The following is a 24,499-nucleotide window of genomic DNA, read 5'->3' on the forward strand; positions in this document are numbered from 1 at the left end:
CAGGTCAGGAGTTCAAGACTAGCCTGGCCAACTTGGTGAAACCCTGTCTCTACTAAAAACGCAAAAAATTAGCCAGGCGCATGCCTGTAATCCCAGATACTGAGGAAGCTGAGGCAAGAGAACTGCTTGAACCCTGGAGGCAGAGGTAGCAGTGAGCCACTCCAGACTGGGCAACAGAGTAAGACTCTGTCTCAAAAAATAAAATACAAGGCTGCAGTGAGCCACAATCACACTACTGCCCTGCACCTTGGCAACAGAGTGAGACCCCACCTCTAAAAAACAAAAAACAAAAATCAAACAAAAAGATACTCAAAGTGGTGCCAGTAGCCCAGTTACCACCTTCTAAAACAGGTAATATTTTTTATACCTAACATTTCATGATAAAAATTACTAAGCTAAATAACTCAAAATAGGCTTCTCAGCCCACTTTTCTAAAACTTTATACACAGTTTTCAAAATAAGGAAAAGTTTTTATAATGTTGACCTTGGGCCTGTTTATTCTAATCTTGAGTCAATGATTTTGTAGCATGCATCTTCTTAACAAATTCTACTCAGTGTGAGCTGGGGGAAGAATGGCTGTCTGTGTCCCTAAACAGCACCAGCATTAGCCAGGCATGGCGGTGCACGCCTGCAGTCCCAGCTACTCAGGACTGAGTGGGAGGATCCCTGCAGCCTAGGTGCGCATGGTTGTGGTGAGCTATGATCACACCACCGCACTCCAGCCTGGGTGACAAAGTGAGACCTTGTCTTGTGGGCGGCAAGCCACCCAGGTACCGAGGCAAGAGACCGAGGGCATAAGCTGTTCCAGTACAATAAATATATAGAAGAAGAGTTACACCAGAAATAAATTATAGATATGATTATATATGAATATTATTAATCATTAGTTTGTAGCATTACTATTTCAATATTGTAATAATCTTTGTTCTACGATTATAACCTAGGAAAACTCAGGCCATATAGAGATAGGAAATGAAGGGACACGGTGAGAAGTGACCAGAAGACGAGTGTGAGCCTTCTGTGACGCCCAGACAGGGCCACTAGAGGGCTCCTTGGTCTAGCGGTAGCGCCAGGGCCTGGGAAGGCGCCCGTTACTCAGCAGACTGGGAAAGGGAGTCTCCCTTTCCCCCCGGGGGAGTTAGAGAAGACTCTGCTCCACCGCCTCTCGTGGAGCGCCAGCCATCAGTCAGGCCCACCCGCAGGTATCCGCAGGCCTGACCGTCTCCCTGAGATGCTGTGCTTCAGTGGTCACGCTCCTGGTCTGCTTTCATGTTCCGCCCTGTACACCTGGCTCCGCCTTCTAGAGAGCCGTAGCAGAATTAGTGGAAGCACTCAAGTCTTTGAAATGCATAGAAGAAATAATGACGCAAGCTGTTCTCTCTCTCTCTCCACCTCGGCTACCAAACAGGGAAGAGCCCCTTGTCCAGTGGACACGTGACTCGTGTGACCTTACCTATCATTGGAGATGGCTCACACTCCTTACCCTGCCCCCTTGCCTTGTATCCAACAAATCACAGCGCAGCCAGTCATTCGGGGCCACTGCTGGTCTCTGCGTCTTGGTGGCAGTGGTCCCCCAGGCCCAGCTGCCTCTTCTTCTATCTCTTTGTTTCGCATCTTTATTTCTATGATCTCATTAGAAAAATTCTTCTCATAGAAAAATCCGCACATGAAGAGAAAAACCCACAGGCCTTGTAGGGCTGGACCCCACATTGTCTCAAAAAATTTTAAAAAATAAAGAAATTATATTTATTGGCCGGGCGCGGTGGCTCAAGCCTGTAATCCCAGCACTTTGGGAGGCCGAGACGGGCGGATCACGAGGTCAGGAGATCGAGACCATCCTGGCTAACATGGTGAAACCCCGTCTCTACTAAAAAATACAAAAAAAAAGTAGCCGGGCGAGGTGGCGGCGCCTGTAGTCCCAGCTACTCCGGAGGCTGAGGCAGGAGAATGGCGTAAACCCGGGAGGCGGAGCTTGCAGTGAGCTGAGATCCGGCCACTGCACTCCAGTCCGGGCGACAGAGCGAGACTCCGCCTCAAAAAAAAAAAAAAAAAAAAAAGAAATTATATTTATTGTAATTTATCCAGCATTTAATTGGACTGTAATGGGAGAGCCTGGTGAGAGCATCCAATAATACTGGAAGCAAAGGTCCTTCCCTCCCTTTTTCGTCTTCTACTTAACTGTGTGCCTTGAATGGCAACTGTAACAGCGTAGGAGAGATGGGCAGCTCTAGGCCCACTCCTTAACAGATACATCCTAAGCATCCACCCCCCATCCTCTGCTCACTGCTCCCCCGGCAACATCACAGCCTCCTACACTCTCCTATTGCAGGCTATAAGCCTTCTTTCGCCCGTACCCTCCAGCCAAGATTCTGTCTCAGGAGTGGAGACTTCAATCACTTTCTTCTCATCATTCCCTCAGCAGCTCATTCTACAGCCCTTGATTTTTCTAGGGAAACTTCTTCCAAGCCCTGTCCCCACCATCTTCACTAAATACACCAAACGCTTTGATATCTACCCAGGAAAAAGCCACCTCTGCTGTCCCGTCCAGGCATCCCGACCTCTGCTCCCCCGTCCAGGCATCCCGACCTCTGCTCCCCCGTCCAGGCATCCCGACCTCTGCTCCCCCGTCCAGGCATCCCGACCTCTGCTCCCCCGTCCAGGCATCCCGACCTCTGCTCCCCCGTCCAGGCATCCCGACCTCTGCTCCCCCGTCCAGCATCCCGACCTCTGCTCCCCCGTCCAGGCATCCCGACCTCTGCTCCCCCGTCCAGGCATCCCGACCTCTGCTCCCCCGTCCAGGCATCCCGACCTCTGCTCCCCCGTCCAGGCATCCCGACCTCTGCTCCCCCGTCCAGGCATCCCGACCTCTGCTCTCCCGTCCAGGCATCCCACATCCCAACCAGGAAGTGGGTCAGCATTCTTCTAGGTGCCCATGAGTATTTCTACACAAACTTAAGCTTTCACTAAAAACCTCTGTTTTTTAATACTTTTGCTTCTGGTCAAGATGGACCAACAGACCAGATTTACCTTCCCATCTGCAATAACTAAAAAAAAGAAAAGAAAAGAAAAAAAACACAGGGAAGCAAATGGTTTTCAAGACACTCGACACTGGCAGTAAATGGTCCCTGAAAACAGGGAGACAAATGACAGAAGGGAGCCCCGTAATCGTCCAGCCTCAGCCTGAAAAGCCAGGCCACAGCCCAAGGAAGAAGAACCAGGTGGAGGATGGCAGTCTCCTGACTTGACAACTCAAAGCTGGGAGTCCAGGCAGTCCAAGGTAGCTAGAGTTCACAGACAGAACAGCAGAGAGGGCAGAGCTCACAGCAAATGCTGAAGATCTACAGAGGACACCTCCCGCTCCGGTCTCCAGCCAAGCACTGATCAGTGCACGTGTGTAAGGAAGGTATTCAAGCCAGGGAAAGCATCACTCAAGAAGACAAGAGGGCCGGGTGCGGTGGCTCACACCTGTAATCCCAGCACTTTGGGAGGCCGAGGCGGGTAGATGACCTGAGGTCAGGAGTTCAAGACCAGCCTGAACAACATGGTGAAACCCCATCTCTACTAAAAATACAAAACTTAGCTGGGCGTGGTGGCGGGCACCTGTAATCCCAACTACTCAGGAGGCTGAGGAAGGAGAATTGCTTGAACCTGGGAGGCGGAGGTTGCAGTGAGCTAAGAGTGCACCACTGCACTGTAGCCTGGGCAACAGAGCGAGACTCCATTTCAAAAAAAGAAAAAAAGATGAGAGGGAACAATCCTCAGAGCTCACACAGAGCCGAGGATGCTTCCTCTTCCTGCCAGTCACAGCTGAAAACCTCGTAATTCACAAGGCTTTGGACATAATGCTCAGGAGACGTTTGCCTCAGTGGTGGGGCAAAATTAGCCCCAGACTAAAAATTACCCGGGTTCCACCTAACAAAGCTGAAATGCAAGACTTATCAGAATCAAACTGTTTGCAAGTAATTGAACCTCATCCCAGAACAAAGGTCAAGAATATTTACAGGAACACAAAAATGCTCCATATCCAACAAGATAAAATTCACAATGTCTGGGCATCTGATCAAAAAGTGCTAGGCATGCAAGGAAGCAGGAAAAGAAAAATCATAAACCACAATGAGGAGAAGAACACAAAACCAACCCAGAAACGACACAGATGAGTTAACAGATAATGCTGGTCCAGGGGTTCATCCTATAATCCCAGCTATTCAGGAGCAAGGTGCGAGAATCACTTGAGGCCTGGAGTTTGAGGCTGCAGTGAGCCAGGATCGCACCACTGCAATCCAGCCTGAGCGACAGAGCAAGTGGAACCTTGTCTCTAAAAAAAACATAATAAATAAAGAATTGATAAGGACATTTAAATAGTTCTTATAAACGTTATCTCATGCCGGGCATGGTGGCTCACGCCTGTAATCAATCCCAGCACTTTGGGAGGCCGAGGCAGGTGGATTGCCTGAGATCGGGAGTTCAAGACCAGCCTGTCCAACATGGAGAAACCCTGTCTCTACTAAAAATATAAAATTAGTCAGGTGTGGTGGCACATGCCTGTAATCCCAGCTACTCGGGACGCTGAGGCAGGAGAATCGCTTGAACCAGGGAGGCGGAGGTTGCAGTGAGCTGAGATTGCGCCATTACAATACAGCCTGGGCAATAAAACTCTGTCTCAAAAAAAACAAAATGGGCCGGGCGCGGTGGCTCAAGCCTGTAATCCCAGCACTTTGGGAGGCCGAGACAGGCGGATCACGAGGTCAGGAGATCGAGACCATCCTGGCTAACACGGTGAAACCCCGTCTCTACTAAAAATACAAAAAAATTAGCCGGGCGAGGTGGCGGGCGCCTGTAGTCCCAGCTACTTGGGAGGCTGAGGCAGGAGAATCGCTTGAACCAGGGAGGCGGAGGTTGCAGTGAGCTGAGATCTGGCCACTGCACTCCAGTCCAGGCTACAGAGCGAGACTCCGCCTCAAAAAAAAAAAAAAAAAAATACAAAAACTAGCCGGGCGAGGTGGCGGGCGCCTGTAGTCCCAGCTACTTGGGAGGCTGAGGCAGGAGAATGGCGTGAACCCGGGAGGCGGAGCTTGCCGTGAGCTGAGATCCGGCCACTGCACTCCAGCCTGGGCGGCAGAGACAGACTCCGTCTCAAAAAAAAAAAAAAAATACAAAAACTAGCCGGGCGAGGTGGCGGGCGCCTGTAGTCCCAGCTACTCGGGAGGCTGAGGCAGGAGAATGGCGTAAACCGGGAGGCGGAGCTTGCAGTGAGCTGAGATCTGGCCACTGCACTCCAGTCCAGGCTACAGAGCGAGACTCCGCCTCAAAAAAAAAAAAAAAAAAAAAAAAAAAATGTACCTCATATGTTCAAAAACCTAAAGGAAAGATTAAGTAGAGACATGGAAGATATACAAAGACCTAAAGGGAATCACAGAAGATGTTTTTTCTTTTTATGCACCACCTTCTAATACCATCACACATAAAATATTCTTAATCCAAAAGAAGGTAGAAAAAGACAAACAGGGAACAAAGAATACACTGTACTTCTCCTGTAAGCCTCTACACGACGACACACTATGTAGGACCTCCACACAATATAACTTTGGTACTCCTTCCTCATCCCCACTTGACTCTGTAACCAAAACGCACCATCTAAATAGGCTGAGTCTCTCTCCCAGCTAACACCTTTGCACACACAGTCCCTCTGACTGGAATGCCCTCTTCCCACTTTCTCTATTTGACAAACTCGTGCCTGATCTTCCTATCTGAAGTTCATCTACATCTACCTTTGTCAACTTTCTGAGTACCGCCTCAGTGCTCTCACAAGACTACTTATACCTTTTAGAGAATTAAAATAACTCAGTTTTAAATATTTTTATTTTTAATTATAAAACTTTTTAAATACATTGAAGTCTAGAGAAGGGTATAATTTCCATGTGATGAGACTTAACAAACACTAACATTTGTTTGTATGTGCCTCTTTCTTAATGTTTCTAGGACACTGAGGAACCCAGCAACTCAAGCAATCCCCTTCTTCAGAGACAATCACTAACTTGCAGTATCCATAATTTCATTATTTTACGACTTATATTCCCAAAAAAGGCATATTGCTTTAAATACATATTTCAAGTATGATACTTCTCTCATATATCAAGTTCCCATTTATACAGGGTCCTTTTCCAGGTCATCCATTCCACTGGCCTCACAATAAGTTTGAAAATCTGGGCCAGGCACGGTGACTCATGCCTCTAATCCCAGCAGTTTGGGAGGCCGAGGTGGGCAGATCACCTGAGGTCAGGAGTTTGAAATCAGCCTGGTTAACATGGTGCAACCCTGTCTCTACTAAAAATACAAAAAAATTAGCCAGACGTGATGGCACATGCCTGTAATCCCAGCTACTCAGGAGGCTTAGGCAGGAGAATCACCTGAACCCGGGAGGCAAAGGTTGCAGTGGGCCGAGATTATGCCACTGCACTCCAGCCTGGGCAACAAGAGCAAAAACTCTGTCTCAAAAAAAAAAAAAAAAGTTTGAAAATCTGTTATGGCAACTTCCTTCTTCTTCTTTTTTCACACTTGTCTTGGTTATTCTTCACCCTTTAAAATTTTCTAGTAAAATAAGTAAATGGAACCAAACTGATGAGGAAACAGCAGAGACTGGATCCTGGAACAAATTCACGTGGAGCTGAATGGTCAGGTTCCTTCCCTGAGTCTGGCTCCCGTGGAGCACGCTGAATGGTCAGATGAGCCCAGCTCTAGCAGGGCTCCAGGTCCTTCTGCAAGAACAGAAGCAGGAGAGGGATCGACAGGCTCATGAGCAGCAGCTGTGGACAGTGGAGCTAGCTTCTCCATTCTGCAGGTTGCCAGCTCCTGACTCTACCATATGCCCTCAAGAAGAAGAGCCAAGAAACACAGTGAAAAGGTGGAGAATCTTCCTTAGGAAAAAGCTTTGCATGAGCACTGGAAGCACTCAGGCCTAGGCTAATTCCAGACACCAGGAATATGAAAGGGAAAAAAAGGAAGCTTGTTCTACTCAGAGATGAACATACTAAAGCATTATACCTCTGAAGTAAAGGCCTTTCTTAACTGTGGCAATGGAGAGGTGCCCAGTCACCCGACTGCTGATTCTCCTGCCACATTCTAAAGCACAGATTGTAACTTAAAGGCCTGCAGAACAAGGCAAGACACTAAGCGTAAGGAAGGAAGCTGGCTGAAAAGACAGCCGCAGAGTGAAGGCTGCAGCACAAGCGGGCATGTGCCCACTGAAGGGAGCAGAGACAGGCCGACCCCAGCAACCACAGCCATGCGAGCACGCAGGGCACCAGGACACGTCTGCTTCTACAAGAAATGACAAAAATCCTAATTGTTTTGTAAATCCCAAATCTTCACGTTTATAATTAATTTAACTTTTTAACACTATGTGGGCCGATACTATGCAGGACAAGCCAAATACATCCTCAGGCCACCAGTGGCTGAGGAGCCAGTCTGCAATGACTGCTCTGCCAGAGAGCCAGCCGCCTTCTCTCCCTCCACTGACCTGGTGTCTTCCTATGCTTATGTGGCCAGAACACAACACCTTACACAGCAGACAATTATTTCTCACAGTTCTGGGGCCTAGAATCCAAGGTCAAGGTGCTGGCCAATGAGGTTTCTGAGAAAGCCCGTCTTCCCCACTTGCAGACCACTGCCTTCTCACCGCGTCCTCACAGCAGGGAGCATGAGAGCATGCTCTCTGGTGTATCTGTAGGAGGGTGCCCGTCCCATCTTGAGAGCCCCACGGAACCTAATCATCTCCTAAAGGCCTCCCTCCAAATACCACTAAATGGAAGTCAGGATTTCAACACAGGAATGTGGGGTGGACACGACACAATTCAGTCCATAGCACCCTGTCTGCCTTTGAGCCCTTCCAGTAACTGCGCATGGGATGAGGCCTCCACGTAGAGCATGTGCTCTGCAACGGGAACACAGTAAGGACCCAGCAACGGGCTGAGAACAGCCTGCTTATGTCGCTGCACATTCCAAGAGTCTTCAAGCTCCCAAGGTAGCAATTCTCCTCTCAGCAGTGGAGGCCCAGCTGGTCTCCCACCAAAGTCGCAGAAAGGTGACTTTAACACACAGCCCCACCAGACGGCTGTCAGGCCCACGCCAGGCTCTCAGTGTCTCCTGGCATTCAGAAGAGTATCCTCCTGGCTGTTACAGAGGATGAAGGCTAAAGTGAAAACTGAAAACCTCCATCTGCTCACCACTAGCAACCATGGCAGCTCTCCCAGTTAAGGACAGAGATGGCCAGCATTCTGAGGATGCACCTTCCTCATCACCAGTGCTAAGGGCCCTGGCCCCCACTCCTCCCCTTCCTGGAGTCCAACGCAGACCCCCCCAAGCAGCCAGAGAACCTCTTGAGCCAGGCAGCCCTGGCCACATCAGGGCACTCCCCGACCACAAAGGTCCGGGCATAAAGTCCAGGTTCCATCACTGAGCAGCTCTGGAACCTTGGGCAAGTGCCTGCTGCATGTACACTGCAGGTAAAAGTGTGACTCCAAGACAGACAGCACTCATGACTGCCATCACTGCCCTAGGACAGTGGCTAATACCAGATGCCTCCAAGGGGCCTAGAGAGAAAAACAATCAACTGCAGGAAACCACAGCAAGACCCTAGCCTGCACCTATCCGCACCACAACAAACAGAGTGCCTATGTTATATTTGTTGTCAATAATATACTCCTGGGAAAACACGAACCAGAACAAACAGTCACTGGGTCAAGGGCAGACGGGCAGGGCATACTCTGGGCTGAGACTCTTGAAGGAAAAATAGCTGAAGACAAGCTAGATAAAAAGCATTGTCAAACAAGCAGAAAACGGCACCAAAAAGCAGCAGGGAGGAAACTGGGGCAGTGAACACAGCTCAAGTCCAAACAAGACGCACAGAAGAACCAAGAGCCTAGAAACTGCCTTTAGGATTCCAGCAGCCACAGGAAGAGAGTGGCAGTAGCTGGCTTCATCCGCACACTCAAAGCTCAAAGCCTAATGCAGCAGATAGTTTCCCACCAACCTCAGTTCACAAGCAAAAAGCAGAGGTCTCAATAGTTACATGACTAGCCCAACATCATGGGCTAGTAAGTACCCGTTCTAGAACTTGAACCCAGGTTTGGCTGACAGCAAAGCCCCTGTTTTCAGTCTCCATATGATAACCAGGTTCTGGCTGAGTCAATGAAGAAAAAAAGGAGTTATCAAAGGAAATCCAAAAGGAATGACCAAGATTGAGGGTGATGACAGGAAGGCACCACCCAGGACGGAACTAGTCCAGGAAGGACATCACAGCAAAGAGCTAAGAAAGGGTCAGAGCAGAGTTACATAGGCTTAGAAATGGTGGGATCATGAGGAGAGAAATTAAGTCTTTGAAGTGGAGCAGTCAACGGGATGAGTGACAGTCAAATTCCTGAAGAGCTCCTAAAGGTTTGACTGTCCATAGTAGCTGAGAGAAAGGACACTGGGCATCAGTCAGTTCATTCAGCAACAAATGTAGCTAACAGTGGGACAAACTTAGTCATGCCCCAAGGAAGCTGACGTCTAGCAGAGAAAACAGACGCTGACAGACTCCACACAGTGCCGAACCTGAGAGAGACTGGCGCGAGCAGCAACAGTGGGCAGAAGCACAGGTCAGCTCCCTGGCTCACACCCAATAGGTGTCAGGTGAGTTCTAACAATGTAGCTAACTGCCAGCTTCTCTGCAGCTCCTTGGTAAACAGGGATTAAAATAGAGATCTCCTGGGCAGGCATGGTGGCTCACACCTATAATCCCCACGCTTTGGGAGGCCCAGGCAGGAGGACTGCTTGAAGCCAGGAGTTCAAGACCAGCCTGGGCAACACAGAGACACCCCATCTCTAAAAACCTTTTTTTATTTATTTTTATTTATTTTTTTTTTTTGAGAGGGAGTCTTGCTCTGTCACCCGGGCTGGAGTGCAGTGGCCGGATCTCAGCTCACTGCAAGCTCCGCCTCCCGGGTTTACGCCATTCTCCTGCCTCAGCCTCCGGAGTAGCTGGGACTACAGGCGCCCGCCACCTTGCCCGGCTAGTTTTTTGTATTTTTTAGTAGAGACGGGGTTTCACCGTGTTAGCCAGGATGGTCTCGATCTCCTGACCTCGTGATCCGCCCGTCTCAGCCTCCCAAAGTGCTGGGATTACAGGCTTGAGCCACCGCGCCTGGCCTAAAAACCTTTTTTTAAATTAGCCAGGTGCGGTGGCGTGTACCTGGAGTCCTAGCTACTCAGGAAACTGAGGCAGGAGGGTCTCTTATGCCTGAGAGTGCAAGATTGTAGTGAGCTATGATCATGTGTTCCTACCACTTGAACTTCAACCTGGGTAGCAGAGGAGACCCTGTCTCTCCTAAAAAACAAAACAAAACAAAAAAGGCCAGGCATGGTGGCTCACACCTATAATCCCAGCACTTTAGGAGGCCAAGACAGGCAGATCATGAAGTCAAGAGATCAAGACCGTCCTGGCCAACATAGTGAAGCCCCATCTCTACTAAAAACACAAAAATCAGCCGGGCGTGGTGGCACGCACCTGTAGTCCAGCTATTTAGGAGGCTGAGGCAGAATCGCTTGAACCCGGGAGGTGGAGGTAGAAGTGAGCCGAGATTGTGCCATTGCATTCCAGCCTCCATGACAGAGCAAGATTCTATCTCAAAAAAAAAAAAAAAAAAAAAAAAAAACAGTGCTGAAAGGGGAAAAAAAGCTGTTAACCTATAATTCTATATCAAGCAAAAATATCCTTTGAAAACAGAAATATAAATCAAAACATTTTAAGACAAACAAAAGCTGAGGGAATTTGTCCTCATCATTCCCACGTTACGAGAAATCCTGAAGGAAGTGCTTCAAGCTGAAGGAAAATGATCCCGGAGAGAAATCTGGTCTGTAAAAGAAATGAAAAATTTCCCAACTCATTCTATGGATCCCAGTATTACCCTGATACCAAAACCAAAGACATCAAAAGATAAGAAAGTCACACACAAATCTTTCTTAAGAAGGCAGATGTAAAAAGCTTCAACAAAACACTAGTAAATCAAATCTAACCATATAGAAGGATTATACACCACACCATGGGGGAGTTAATCCCAAGAATGCAAGGTTACTTTAACACCTGAAAATCAATTAATTTAACATATCACATGTGGATAAAGGACGAAAACCAAGTGACCATCTCAATACACACAGAAAAACCATTTGACAAAATCTAACACTCTTTCATGATAAAACAAAAACAAAAAAAACAAAAAAACACTCCACAGGCCGGGTGCAGTGGCTCACGCCTGTCATCCCAGAACTTTGGGAGGCCGAGGCGGGCGGATCACGAGGTCAGGAGATCGAGACCATCCCGGCTAACACAGTGAAACCCCGTCTCTACTAATACAAAAAATTAGCCGGGCGTGGCGGCGGGCGCCTGTAGTCCCAGCTCACTTGGGAGGCTGAGGCAGGAGAACGGCGTGAACCCGGGAGGCGGAGCTTGTAGTGAGCCGAGATAGCACCACCACACTCCAGGCTGGGCAAGTGAGCAAGACTCTATCCCCCCAAACAAACAAAAAAAAGACCAGCCTGGCCAACAGGATGAAACCGTATCTCTACTAAAATACAAACATTAGCTGGGTGTGGTGGCTGGCGCCTGTAATCCCAGCTACTCAGAGGCTGAGGCAGGAAAATCGCTTGAACCCAGGAGGCGGAGGCTGCAGTGAGGGGAGACGGCGCCATTGCACTCAAGCCCAGCAAGAGAGCGAGACTCCGGCTCAGAAAAGGGGGGAGGGGGGGTGGGCGGTGCTTTACACTACTTGGTTTCAAGATACACCATTAAGTTACAATAATCAAGACACTGTGGTGTTGGCACAGGATAGAAAAATAAACCAATGGAACGCAAAAAACAGAAATAAGCCTATAGACATGTTTAATTAATTTGTAACAACGGTTCTAACGGAATTAAACAAAGAAGAGAGTCCTTTCAACAAATGATGGTAGAACAATTGCTTATCCATACGGAGAAAAATGTATCCCAACCCCACCTCACATCACACACAAAAATTAAAGCAAGATGGATCATACAGAAAAGAGATTAGCAGTTGCTTAGAGAAAGAGGGAAAGGAAACAGCGGAAGGAAAGACTCCTAATGGCCCATGAGGAAATTTGGGGGACAATGAATACGTTTACTATCCTGACTATAGTGATGATTTCACAAATATATACATATGCCAAAACTTACCAAATTTTATACTTTAAGCATGTATAGTGTACCATACGCTAATTTTATCTCAATAAAACTGTTAAAAAGAAAAAGATGGATGACAGACCTAAATACAAAAGCTACCGCTGTAAAGCTACAAAAAACATAGGGCAGCATCTACACAACCTGGTGCGGGCAAAATTCTCTTAAGACACAAAATAATCGTAACAGAAAAAATTGGTAAAATTTTACTTTATCCAAATTAAAATGTTCTGTTCATCAAAAGATACCATTAAGAAATAAAAAATGGGCCGGGCGCGGTGGCTCACGCCTGTAATCCCAGCACTTTGGGAGGCCGAGACGGGTGGATCACAAGGTCAGGAGATGGAGACCATCCTAGCTAACACGGTGAAACCCCGCCTCTACTAAAAATACAAAAAAACTAGCCGGGCGTGGTGGCGGGCACCTATAGTCCCAGCTACTCCGGAGGCTGAGGCAGGAGAATGGCGTGAACCAGGGAGGTGGAGCTTCCAGTGAGCTGAGATTGCACCACTGCACTCCAGCCTGGGCGACAGAGCCAGACTCTGTCTCAAAAAAAAAAAAAAAAAGAAAAAAACAAAATAAATAGAAGCTGGGTACAGTGGTTCACACCTGTAATCTGAGCGACTCAGGAGGCTAAAGGTGGAGGATCACTTGAGGTCAGGAGTTAAAGACCACCCTGGGCAACATAGAAAGACCCCCATCCCTACCAATAATTTTTTTTTTTTTAATTATCCAGGTGTGGTGGCTTGTGCCTATGGTCCTAGCTACTTGGAAGGCTGAGGTGGGAGGACTGCTTCTGGAAGTCAAAGCTGCAGTGAGCCATGATCACGCCACTGCACTCTAGCCTAGACAACAAAGTGCGACCCTGTCTCAAAAAATTAAAATTTAAAAAATTAGCCAGAGGCCAGATACGGTGGCTCACACCTGTAATCCCAGCACTTTGGGAGGCCAAGGAGGACGAATCACAAGGCCAGGAGTTGAAGACCACCCTGGCCAACATAGTGAAACTCCGTCTCTACTAAAAATACAAAAAAATTAGCAGGGCGTGGTGCTGGGAGCCTGTAATCCCAGCTACTCGGGAGGCTGAGGCAGGAGAATCGCTTGAACCCAGGAGGCGGAGGTCACAGTGGAGATCGTGCCACTGCACTCCAGCCTGGGTGACACTGCGAGACTCTGTCTCAAAAAAAAAAAATTAGCCAGGGAGGCTGAGGTGGGAAGACTGCTTGATCCTAGGAGTTTGAGGCTGCAGTGAGCTATGATGACATTACTGTACTATTGCACCCCAGCCTGCGTGACAGAGTGAGACCTCATCAAAAGAGAGAGAAAGAGAGAGAGACAGAAAGGGAGGAAAAGAGGAAAGGAAGGAAGGAAGGAAGGAAGGGAGGGAGGGAGGGAAGGAGGGAGGGAGGGAGGGAGGAAGGGAGGGAGGGAGGGAGGGAAGGAGGGAGGGAGGGAGGGAGGGAGGGAGGGAGGGAGGGAGGGAGGGAGGGAAGGAGGGAGGGAAACAGAGAGAAAAAAGAAAAGAAAGGAAAGGAAGAAAGAAAGGAAGGAGGGAGGGAAAAAAAGAGATGAGAGAGAAAGAAAAAGAAAATAAATAGGCAACTCGTATTACAAAAAAAACTAACCCCGTTCCTCTTCCTCCCCTCACTATGCATGTGTATATACATACACACATGCACACACCACAAAGGACTTGTAACCAGAAATTATTTTTGTAAACTCCTAAAAATGAATAAAAGGACAATCTAATAAACAGTGGGTAAAAGCATGGATATTAATACTTCACAAAAAAATACACAAATGGCCCGTAAGCACCTGAAAAGTTGTTCACCATCATAATTCATCAGACAAAAGCAAATGAAAACCACAGTAAGATACCACTACTTCCTGAACGGCTAAAATTAAAAAGACTAAGTGCTGTCATAGACAAGAAGAAAAGGAACTCTCGCACATCTGGTAGGAGTGTAAAATGGTACTAGTTTGGAAAACTGGAAGTTTTGTTTTTGTTTTGTTTGAGACGGAGTCTCCCTGTTGCCCGAGCTGGAGTGCAGTGGCGCGATCTTGGCTCACTGCAACCTCTGCCTCCCGGGTTAAAGCAGTTCTCCTGCCTCAGCCTCCGGAGTAGCTGGGATTACGGCGCTGGCCACCACAGCCAGCTAATTTTTGTATTTTTAGTAGAGATGGAGTTTCACCATGTTGGTCAGGCTGGTCTCGAACTCCCAACCTTGTGATCCACCCTCCTCGGCCTCCTTTAAAGTGCTGGGATTATAGGTGAGTCACCACAACCGGCCGAACACTGGCAGTTTCTTAAAAAAGTGAAACATACATCTATATTATAACCCAGCACTTCTATTCCTATTTACTCAAAAGAAATAACATATGTCCACAGAAAAGACTTGTATTAATGTAAGAATTTTTACCAGCCTGGCAAACATGGCAAAACTGCATCTCTACTAAAAAGACTAAAAAATTAGCTGGACATGGTGGTGTGTGCCTGCAGTCTTAGCTACTTGGGGGGGCTGAGGTGTGATGACTACCTGAGCCTGGGAAGGTTAAGACTGCTGTGAACAATGATCACTCCATTGCATTCCAGCGTAGGTGACAGAGTGACACCCTGTCTCAAAAAAAAAATAGACTTGTACATTCTGTGCTAAAAAGAGGGACATACACTATAGGTATTAAACATCACTATGTACCCCATAAATACGTACAATTATTATGTGTTATGTGTACGTTTTTTTAAAAAGAAAAAATTTTTTAAAAAGGTGTTTTTCCTTTTTTTTTTTTTTTGATTTTAAAGAAGAGGGCCGGGCGCGGTGGCTCACACCTCTAATCCTAGCACTTTGGGAGGCCGAGCAGGGCAGATCACTAGGTCAAGAGATCGAGACCATCCTGACTAACACAGTGAAACCCCGTCTCTACTAAAAATAGAAAAAAATTAGCTGGGTATGGCGGCAGGCGCCTGTAGTCCCAGCTACTCGGGAGGCTGAGGCAGGAGAATGGCGTGAACCTGGGAGGTGGAGCTTGCAGTGAGCCGAGAACACGCCACTGCACTCCAGCCTGGGCGACAGAGTGAGACTCCGTCTCAAAAAAAGCTGCTTGCTGTATGTGGATATAATATGATTTCCAATATAGTATCTCTAATCCAAAAATCGTGAAACTGAAATCCTGGACCAGGCACAGTGGCTCACGCCTGTAATCCCAGTACTTTGGGAGGCTGAGGTGGAAGGATCGCTTGAGTCCAGGAGTTCAAGATCAGTCTGGGCAACAGAGCAAGGCCCTGTCTCCGCAAAAAATAAAAAATTAGCCAGGCATGGTGGCAGGCACCTGTAGTCTCAGCTACTCAGGAAGTCTGGCAGGTCAAGGCTGTGGTGACCCATGATTGTGCCACTGCACTCAGCCTAGGTGACACGGAATGAGACCATCTCAAAAAAACAAAACAAAACAAAAAAAAAAACAAAGGCTGATCCAGGTGCAGTGGCTTTTACAACTAATGATCAAAACCAGTTACAGATTTGTATGGTATGTGTATGCGTATGAGAGAGAGTCTCACTGTCATCCAGGCTGGAGTGCAGTGGCATGATCTCGACTTACTGCAACCCCTGTCTCCCAGGCTCAAGCGATTCTCCTACCTCAGCCTCCCGAGTAGCTGGGATCACAGGCGCCTGCCACCACGCCCAGCTAATTTTTGTATTATTAGTACAGACGGGGTTTAACCATGTTGGCCAGCCTGGTCTCAAACTCCTGACCTGAGGTGATCCACCCACCTCAGCCTCCCAAAGTGCTGGGATTACAGGCGTGAGGCACCGTGCCTGGCTACAGATGTTTTTGTTACTTCTCCACTCCCAGACTCCCAGTGTTTCCCTTGACTAGGCAAAACAAAAACACAAACAAAAACAAAACAAAAAAACACTCCAATCCAAAACTTGTTGGGCATCTACATGGTGCTCCAAGGACACGCTCACTGGAGCATTTCAGATTCCGTATTTGGGATGTTCCACTGGTAAATCCGAGAAAATCTGAAATCAGAAACTCTGCTAGTCCCAAGCATTTTATTTTATTTATTATTTATTTATTTTGAGACAAAGTCTCACTCCGTAGCCCAGGCTGGAGTGCAGTGGCGTGATCTTGGCTCACTACAATCTCTGCCTTCTGGGTTCAAGCGATTCCCCTGCCTCAGCCTCCTGAGTAGCTGGAATTACAGCCACGTGCCACCATGCCCGGCTAATTTCTGTACTTTCAGTAGAGACAAGATTTCACCATGTTGGCCACGGTGGTCTCAAACTCCTGACCTCAGGTGATCTGCCCACCTCAGCCTCCCAAAGTGCTGACATGACAGGCGTGAGCCACCGCGCCCAGCCTCCCAGTCAGCTTTTCTAAATAAAATTGTGTTGGAACATAAACAGGAACACACACACAAATGCCTGATACATAATCAGTTATCGTTATGATTCCAAAATTTATTCGCTTTTCTTTATTCTTCCTCTATTCTTCTAGGAAATCTATTAAAAAATTTAAAACATTTTAAGTTAGCCTTTTCTTTTTTTTTTTTTTTTTTTTTGAGACGGAGTTTCACTCTGTCGCCGGGGCTGGAGTGCAGTGGCCGGATCTCAGCTCACTGCAAGCTCCGCCTCCTGGGTTCCCGCCATTCTCCTGCCTCAGCCTCCCGAGTAGCTGGGACTACAGGCGCCCGCCACCTCGCCCGGCTAGTTTTTTGTATTTTTTAGTAGAGACGGGGTTTCACCGTGTTAGCCAGGATGGTCTCGATCTCCTGACCTCGTGATCCGCCTGTCTCGGCCTCCCAAAGTGCTGGGATTACAGGCTTGAGCCACCGCGCCCGGCCAATATCTGAAAATTTTTCATTATTATTTTATCTGTTACGGAGACCTGTGATCAGTGATGTTTGATGTTACTATTGTAATTGTTTTGGGGAACTACAAACCGTGCCCATATAGGACGGCAAACTTAATAAATGTTGCGTATTTTTTTTTCTTTGAGACGGAGTCTCGCTCTGTCGCATAGGCTGGAGTGCAGTGGCGTGATCTTGGCTCACTGCAAGTTCCGCCTCCCGGGTTCATGCCATTCTCCCATCTCAGCCTCCCGAGTAGCTGGACTACAGGTGCCCGCCACCATGCCTGGTTAATTTTTTTTTGTATTTTTAGTAGAGACGGGGTTTCACCGTGTTAGCCAGGCTGGTCTCGATCTCCTGACCTCAGGATCCGCCTGCCTCAGCCTCCCAAAGTGCTGGGATGACAGGTGTGAGCCCTCGCGCCCGGCCAATGCCGCGTATGCTCTGACCAGCCATTTCCCTGAGTCTCTCCCTTTCCTTAGGGTTCCCTACTCCCTGAGACACAACAGTCATAAAACTAGGTCAATTAATCCTGTAGGAAAGGACGAGTCACATGTCTCTCATTTCAATCAAAAGCTATAAACGCTGAAGCTTAGCGAGGAAGGCATGTCAAAAGCCGACAGGCCAAAAGCTAGCCCTCCCTCCTGCACCAGTTTGCCAAGTTGTGAAGGCCAAAGAAAAGTTCTTGAAGGAAATTAAAACTGCTACTCCAGTGAACACACAAATAATAATAAAGCAAAACAGCTTTATTGCTGATATGGAGAAGGTTGCTTTCTGTTTGGAGACAGGGTCTCACTCTGTTGCCCAGGCTGGAATGCAGTGGCACAATCATAGCTCACTGCAGCTCTGACGTCCCAGACTCAAGCCATCCTCCTGCCTCAGCCTCCCCAGTAGCTGGGACTATAGGCATGCACCGCCACACTCAGCTAAACGTTTGATATTTTGTAGAGATGAGGTTTCACTATATTACCCAGGTTGGTCTCAAACTCCCGAGCTCAAGCAATCCTCCCCACTCAGCCTCCCAAAGTGCTGGGATTAGAGGTGTGAGCAACCGTGCCTAGCCTGCAGAAAGTTTTTTTTTTGGGGGGGGGACAGAGTCTCGCTCTGTCACCAGGCTGGAGTGCAGTGGCGCGATCTCGGCTCACTGCAACCTCTGCCTCCTCGGTTCAAGCAATTCTCGTGCTTCGGCTTCCCGAGTAGCTGGGACTACAGGCACGCGCCACCATACCCAGCTAATTTTGGAATTTTTAGTAGAGAAGGTGTTTCACCACGTTGGTCAGGATGGTCTCCTCCTGAACTTGTGATCCACCTGCCTCAGCCTCACACGGTGCTGGGATTACAGGTGTCAGATACCACACCCAGCGCCTGCAGAAAGTTTTAATGGTTTAGAGAGAAGACCAAACCAGGCTTAAATTGCCTACAGCAAGGCCCTCACTCTCTTCAATCCTACAAAGGATGACAGAAATGACGAAGCTGCAGAAGAAAAGCTGGAAGTTAGCAGAGATTGGTTCATGAGGTTTAAGAAGCCACCTCTATAACATAATAAAATGCAAGGTGAAACAGCAAATGCTGGCTGGGCATGGTGGCTCCCAGGTTGTATTTTTAGTAAAGATGGGGTTTCACCGTGTTAGCCAGGATGGTCTCAATCTCCTGACCTCATGATCCACCCCTCTCGGTTTGCCAAAGTACTGGGATTACAGTACTTTGTAATCTCAGTAATCTCAGCTGAGAATCTCAGCTGTAATCTCAGCTACTAGGGAGGCTGAGGCAGGAGAATCGTTTGAACCTGGGAGGCGGAGGTTGCGGTGAGCTGAGATCGCGCCACTGCAACCCAGCCTGGGCAACAAGAGCAAAACTCCATCTTAAAACAAACAAACAAACAAACAAAAAAACCCACTGTTAAGACCTACTGCTCAGAAAAAGATTCCCTTCAAAATATTACTGCTGACTATGCACCTAGTCACCCAAGAGCTCTGATAAAGATGTACAAGGAGATTAATGTTGTCATACCTGCTAACATACTCCATACTGCAGCCCATGGATCAAGGAGTAATTCTGACTCTCAAGTCTTATAATTTAAGAAATACATTTCAGGTCGGGTACGGTGGTTCACGCCTGTAATCCCAGCAACTTTGGGAGGCCAAGGCAGGTGGATCACGTGAAGTCAGGAGTTCGAGAGCCGCCTGGCCAACATGGTGAAACCCCGTCTCTACTGAAAATGCAAAAATTAGCTGGGCATGGTGGTGGGCACCTGTAATCCCAGCTACTCAAGAGGCTGAGGCAGGAGAATCGCTTGAACCTGGGAGGCAGAGGTTGCAGTGAGCCAAGATCACACCAGTGCACTCCAGCCTAGGCAACAAGAGGAAAACTCCGCCTCAAAATAAATAAATAAATAAATAGTAACAGAACTAGAAGCAGAGCCTGAAGATGTGACTGAATTGCTGCAATCTCAGGATAAAAGAGATGAGGAATTGCTTCTGATGAATGAGCCAAGAAAACGGTTTCTTTTTTTTTTTTTTTGAGATGGAGTCTTGCTCTGTCACCCCGGCTGGAGTACAGTGGCACGATCTTGGCTCACTGCAACCTCCACCTCCTGGGTTCAAGCGATTCCCCTGCCTCAGCCTCCCGAATAGCTGGGATTACAGGTATGCACCACCACGCCTGGCTAATTTTTGTGTTTTTAGTAGAGACGGAGTTTCACCATGTTGTTCAGGCTGGTCTCCAACTCCTGACCTCAGGTGATCCACCCACCTCGGCCTCCCAAAGTGCTTACAGGCGTGGGCCACTGCACCCAGCTGCTTTTTTTCTTTCTTTCTTTTTTTTTTTTGAGACGTAGTTTCGCTCAACGTGTTACCCAGGCTGGAATGCAATAGCGTGATCTTGGCCCACTGCAACCTCCACCTCCCAGGTTCAAGCAATTCTCCTGCCTCAGCCTCCCGAATAGCTGGGATTACAGGCACCTGCCACCACGCCTGGCTAATTTTTTGTATTTTTAGTGAAGACGGGATTTCACCATGTTGGCCAGGCTGGTCTCGAACTCCTGACCTCAGGTGATCCACCTGCCTCAGCCTCCCAAAGTGCTGGGATTACAGGCATGGACCACTGCACCCAGCCCATGTGCTTTTTAATAAATAGCCATTCCCAAGGCTTTAAACCTTATCCCCATGATGACGTTGTACACCTACAGCTTGACCTCTCCTCTGGGTTCCAGATCCCTTTCTCCCTAGTGACCCTTGGACTTCTCAGACGTCCACTACTTTCAGCCAAGAGAAAGCCTTGCTTTCTACTTCCAAACTGTAGTAACACCCCCAGCCCTGACACCACCCTAATTCAGCTTCCCTATTTCGATAAACAGTGCTACTATCCACCCTTTTGTTCCATCAAAAAGCCTACAAGGGTTGACGGGGCTGGGAGGAAAAAAGAAGCCCAGAAATTACCCTGAGTCTGCTCATTCTCTCACACCTTTCTTCTCATTTATCAACAAGTCCCAACATCTCTACCTCCAAAATATCTCCCTAAATCCACCACCAAGGTCTAAACCATTACAATCACTACACCCACTTCCCAACATTTCATCTCACCCCCGCCTCCTGTTCACGTGCCAAGGTCTATATGATCATGACACTCTCCAACTCAACCTTCAGGCCAAGTTTCTCCTACAACTCAGACTCAAGGTTCAACTGCCTACTAACAGCTGCAAGGAATGGCTTAATGAGAAGACCAACTTTCCAGCCCAGGCTCCTGACTCTCTCTCCCCTTACCGTCAGCACATCAGTCTTATCTAGATTCCTGGGGAGATCACACCCGAAATTTCCCACCTCAAGGCCTTTGCATGTGCTGTCCTCTCAGCCTGGGAGACTCTGTCCCCCAGCTTGTCTCAAAAGCCAGCTGCCTCTCACATTCCAGAGACTAACTGAAATGAGCCAGAAAAGTCAAAGGGGAGAGATATATACGCTGATTATGTACCCACAACATTTCAAAGTAAAAAATAAAAACAAAGGGAAGATAAACCAGAAAGGAAGGGACATCAAAAAGAGGTGAAGAGCCGACAGTGTCAGCAATTGCCGGGGCACAGAGAAGCCAAGAGCATGGCAGAGAGGCCATGAGGGAAGAGTGGATGAAAGAACAAGACACTGGAGAAGGGTCTAGAACAAAATCAGCGACAAAGGGGGGGCTGCAGTGAGAGGCAGGGACTAAATAAACGGAAGTGACAGACTTGGGGGAGCTGGTGCTGACAGGTCAGGGAATGAGCAGCAAATTGGGAGGAGTCAGTAACAAGAGAGTGGACGAAGCAGATAGGGAAGCTGCGAGTACACAGAGTGGCAGGTGGGAGGACAGTAAGGTGCATGGGGGAAGGTGACAGACGTGAGGAAGAGATGATGGGGATGGAAGGAATAGGACAGTGCAGGGTAAGGTGAGGGTAGATGACTGGTGATTATGTGACGCAGTGACGGGGAACGTGGCAGGAAAGAGGAGTGGTGTTGGAAGGAGCGGGGAATGACGGAAAGGGGAGTCAGTGATTGGACAAGAAGGGTGATGACAGCGGGCACTGAAAGTTCTCCCACTGACAGGCGGGAGAGAAGCAGTGGGGAGACACTGACAGGCGGGGTCCCTAACAGCAGGGCAGGGTACTAATGGGTCCCTGATAGATAAGGGAGAAAGGAGGAAGCATGAAGGAGGGGACAGGCGCTGACAACAGGAGAGAACTCATGGGGAGCATCTGACAGGCACTAACACGGGCTGACAGCAAAGAGGGGAAAGGCCACAACAGGCAGGACGGGGACACACTTATGAGGGAAACTTACTGACAGTGGGGCTCACCGACAGAGGCACCGGCACTGACGGGGGGCACTGACAGAGAAGATCAATGACAGGTGGGGGCACTGCTGACAGAAGGGGTCACAGAGCGCTGGGACTGACAAGGAAGGGCACTGGCAAGGGAGGGATTATGCAGTCAGTGACTGATGGGTATGGGTGGGGGTGCAGACATGGATGGGGGGACATGACAGAAAGAAAATGACTGGCGGGGGCACTGGCTGATGGGGGACAGGGATGCGGGACTCTGACTGGGGAACACTGATGGGGGGCAGACTGGACTGACAGTGGGGGAGCACTGACCAACAGTGGAGGCACTGACCAGCGTGGGGACTGACCAGTGGGGAGGCACTGACCGAAGGGAGGGGCATGACTTGCAAGGGGCACTGACGGTGGGGGGGCACTGATGGGTCGGGTGGGGACTGATGGGTGAGGTGCAATGACTGGCTAGCAGGGAACACTGACTGGTGTAGGGTGGGGGAACAGAAGGAGGGCACTGACTGGGGGGACACTGACTGACTAGGAGGGAACTGACCGGAGGGGGCCTTGACTTGCGGGAAACTGACTGGAGAGAGAACTGACTTGGGGGGCCTTGACTTCGGGGAACTGACTGGAGTGGGCACTGATTTGGGGGGCACTGATTGGAGAGGGCACTGACGGGAAGAACTGACTGCGGGGGGAACTGACTGGGGGGGCACTGACTGGAGAGGGCACTGACTGACTGGAGGGCACTGACTGGGGGGAAATGATTGGAGGGGGCACTGACTGGGGGGCACTGACTAGAGGGGGCACTGACTGGGGGGCACTGACTGGGGGGGCACTGACTAGAGGGGGCACTGACTGGGGGGAACTGACTGGGGGGCACGACTGGGGGGAACTGGAGGCGGCAATGACTAGAGGGGGCACTGACTGGAGAGGGCACTGACTGGGGGGAACTGACTGGGGGGAACTGACTGGGGGGAACTGACTGGGGGGAACTGGAGGCGGCAATGACTAGAGGGGGCACTGACTGGAGAGGGCACTGACTGGGGGGAACTGACTGGGGGGAACTGACTGGGGGGCACTGACTGACTGGAGGGCACTGACTGACTTGGGGGGCCTTGACTTCGGGGAACTGACTGGGGGGAATGACTGGGGGGACTGACTGGGGGGAACTGGAGGCGGCAATGACTGGGGGGCACTGACTGATGGAGGGCACTGACTGACTTGGGGGGGCACTGACGGGGGGGCACCGACTGGGGGGAACTGACTGGGGGGCACCGACTGGGGGGAAGTGACTGGGGGGCCAATGGCTGACCGGGGGCCGGGTCCGAGCGGCGGGCGGCTGCACTCACCTGCCCTGCGGGCCGGGCGTCGCGGCAGCTCCTCGGAGGCCCGTGTGGAGGCCCGAACGGAGGCCAGGGCGCTGGTGGAGGCAAAGCCCGGGCGGCCTCGGGCGGGCCGCACACACATGGGCCCGGCCCGGGGCGCAATGCCTGCGGACACCGGCGCGGCCGGCCGGCGGCTCGAGACCGACTCCGGGCCGCGGGCGGCACTCGGAACGCTCCAAAATGGCGGCGGCGGCACACGGGCGCGCGCTCCGGGGGCGGGGCCTCCGCGTGGGGCGCGCACGCTCGCGGCCGGGGGCGGGGCCGCGCGGGTGGGCGGGACCGGGACCTGGTCCCGCTCTCCCGGACCCCTGGAGCCGGAGCACTCCGAGCCGCCTGCGTGGGAGCACGAGGGCTTGGGTGTGCTGAGTGCCGGCCACGGAGGGGTGTCCACCGTCTTGGAGTGGGTGGGGTAAGAGTCCGTCTTTCCCCTTTTACGTTCCCCTTTGAGGTAGGGCTAAAGTTTTGTGCAAGCCTAGTTAATTTTGTTGTAGACGCAAAACAATCCTCGAGAGGCCCGACGCAGTTTGAGAGCCACACGCCTGGGGCAGGGGTTTCCACCGTGGCCCAGGAAAGGGCCTGTTCTCTCGGGCCTCCCTCCTGCCACAGGCCCCTCCCAGAGGCCGCGGGCATGGACGCCCGGAGCAGCAGGAGCAGGCTCAGTCCCCCGGCTCCAGGCCTCGCCCCTCCCCGTCCCGCGTCCTGCCTGGATCCGGAGCGCCTGAGCCGCCTCCAGACACTTTTCTCCAGGTGCCCTACGGGTTCTTGCTCGGCGTTTTGGAAATTAAGTATGTGCCTATTTAACAGGTGCTGGAATTGTTTAATTCCATCAAACTAATCTCAAAAAATAATCACTATTATTTCAGATGTCAGAGCGAGCTGTGGGTAAATGTTGGGAAAACATGGAGCACTTAAGGGATCAATAAACGTTGTTTCCAGTTGTCAGTGTATTGCCCAGGATTCACCGATGCTCTCAGCGAAAGCGGATCTGGGCGGCTCGAATATTCGGTATTTCTCCTTTGCCAGCTGGCGCTGTTAGGCTTTGGCGGTAGAGGGCGCCAGAGAGACGTTGCGGGAGAAAAGGGCTTGGCCTTGCGGCTGGCGGCCCCGGGCCTCCCCGACGCCTGTCCCCTCCACTGGTCAGAAGCACCCTCCTCGGCGGTTTTATAGCAGATGTCTCTGGCGAGCCTTTCCCCAGCAACAGCTTTTCCCCTAGCATCCTAAGGGTCAGATTTCTGG

General features: G+C 49.9%; 1 protein-coding gene across 29 annotated transcripts in view; it reads right to left on the minus strand.

Annotated features, from left to right (window-relative positions):
- PPP6R2 (protein phosphatase 6 regulatory subunit 2) overlaps window positions 1–23,468 on the minus strand; it is a 101,370-nt gene extending 77,902 nt beyond the window's left edge. For 18 of the 29 annotated variants that reach the window (XR_004442418.1, XM_033233463.1, XM_033233448.1 and 15 more), the window contains exon 1: window positions 23,228–23,468. The gene's annotated coding sequence lies outside the window, so the exon portion shown is untranslated. Of the gene's footprint in view, window positions 1–1,453; window positions 1,683–23,227 lie in introns of those variants that run through there. The other 11 variants (XM_033233465.1, XM_033233464.1, XM_033233460.1 and 8 more) reach the window with 3 other exon arrangements.
- Between the last annotated feature and the right edge of the window lie 1,031 nt (window positions 23,469–24,499).

Source organism: Trachypithecus francoisi, unplaced genomic scaffold (genome assembly GCF_009764315.1).
Source record: "Trachypithecus francoisi isolate TF-2019V2 unplaced genomic scaffold, Tfra_2.0 Lachesis_group14, whole genome shotgun sequence".
NCBI lineage: Eukaryota > Metazoa > Chordata > Mammalia > Primates > Cercopithecidae > Trachypithecus > Trachypithecus francoisi.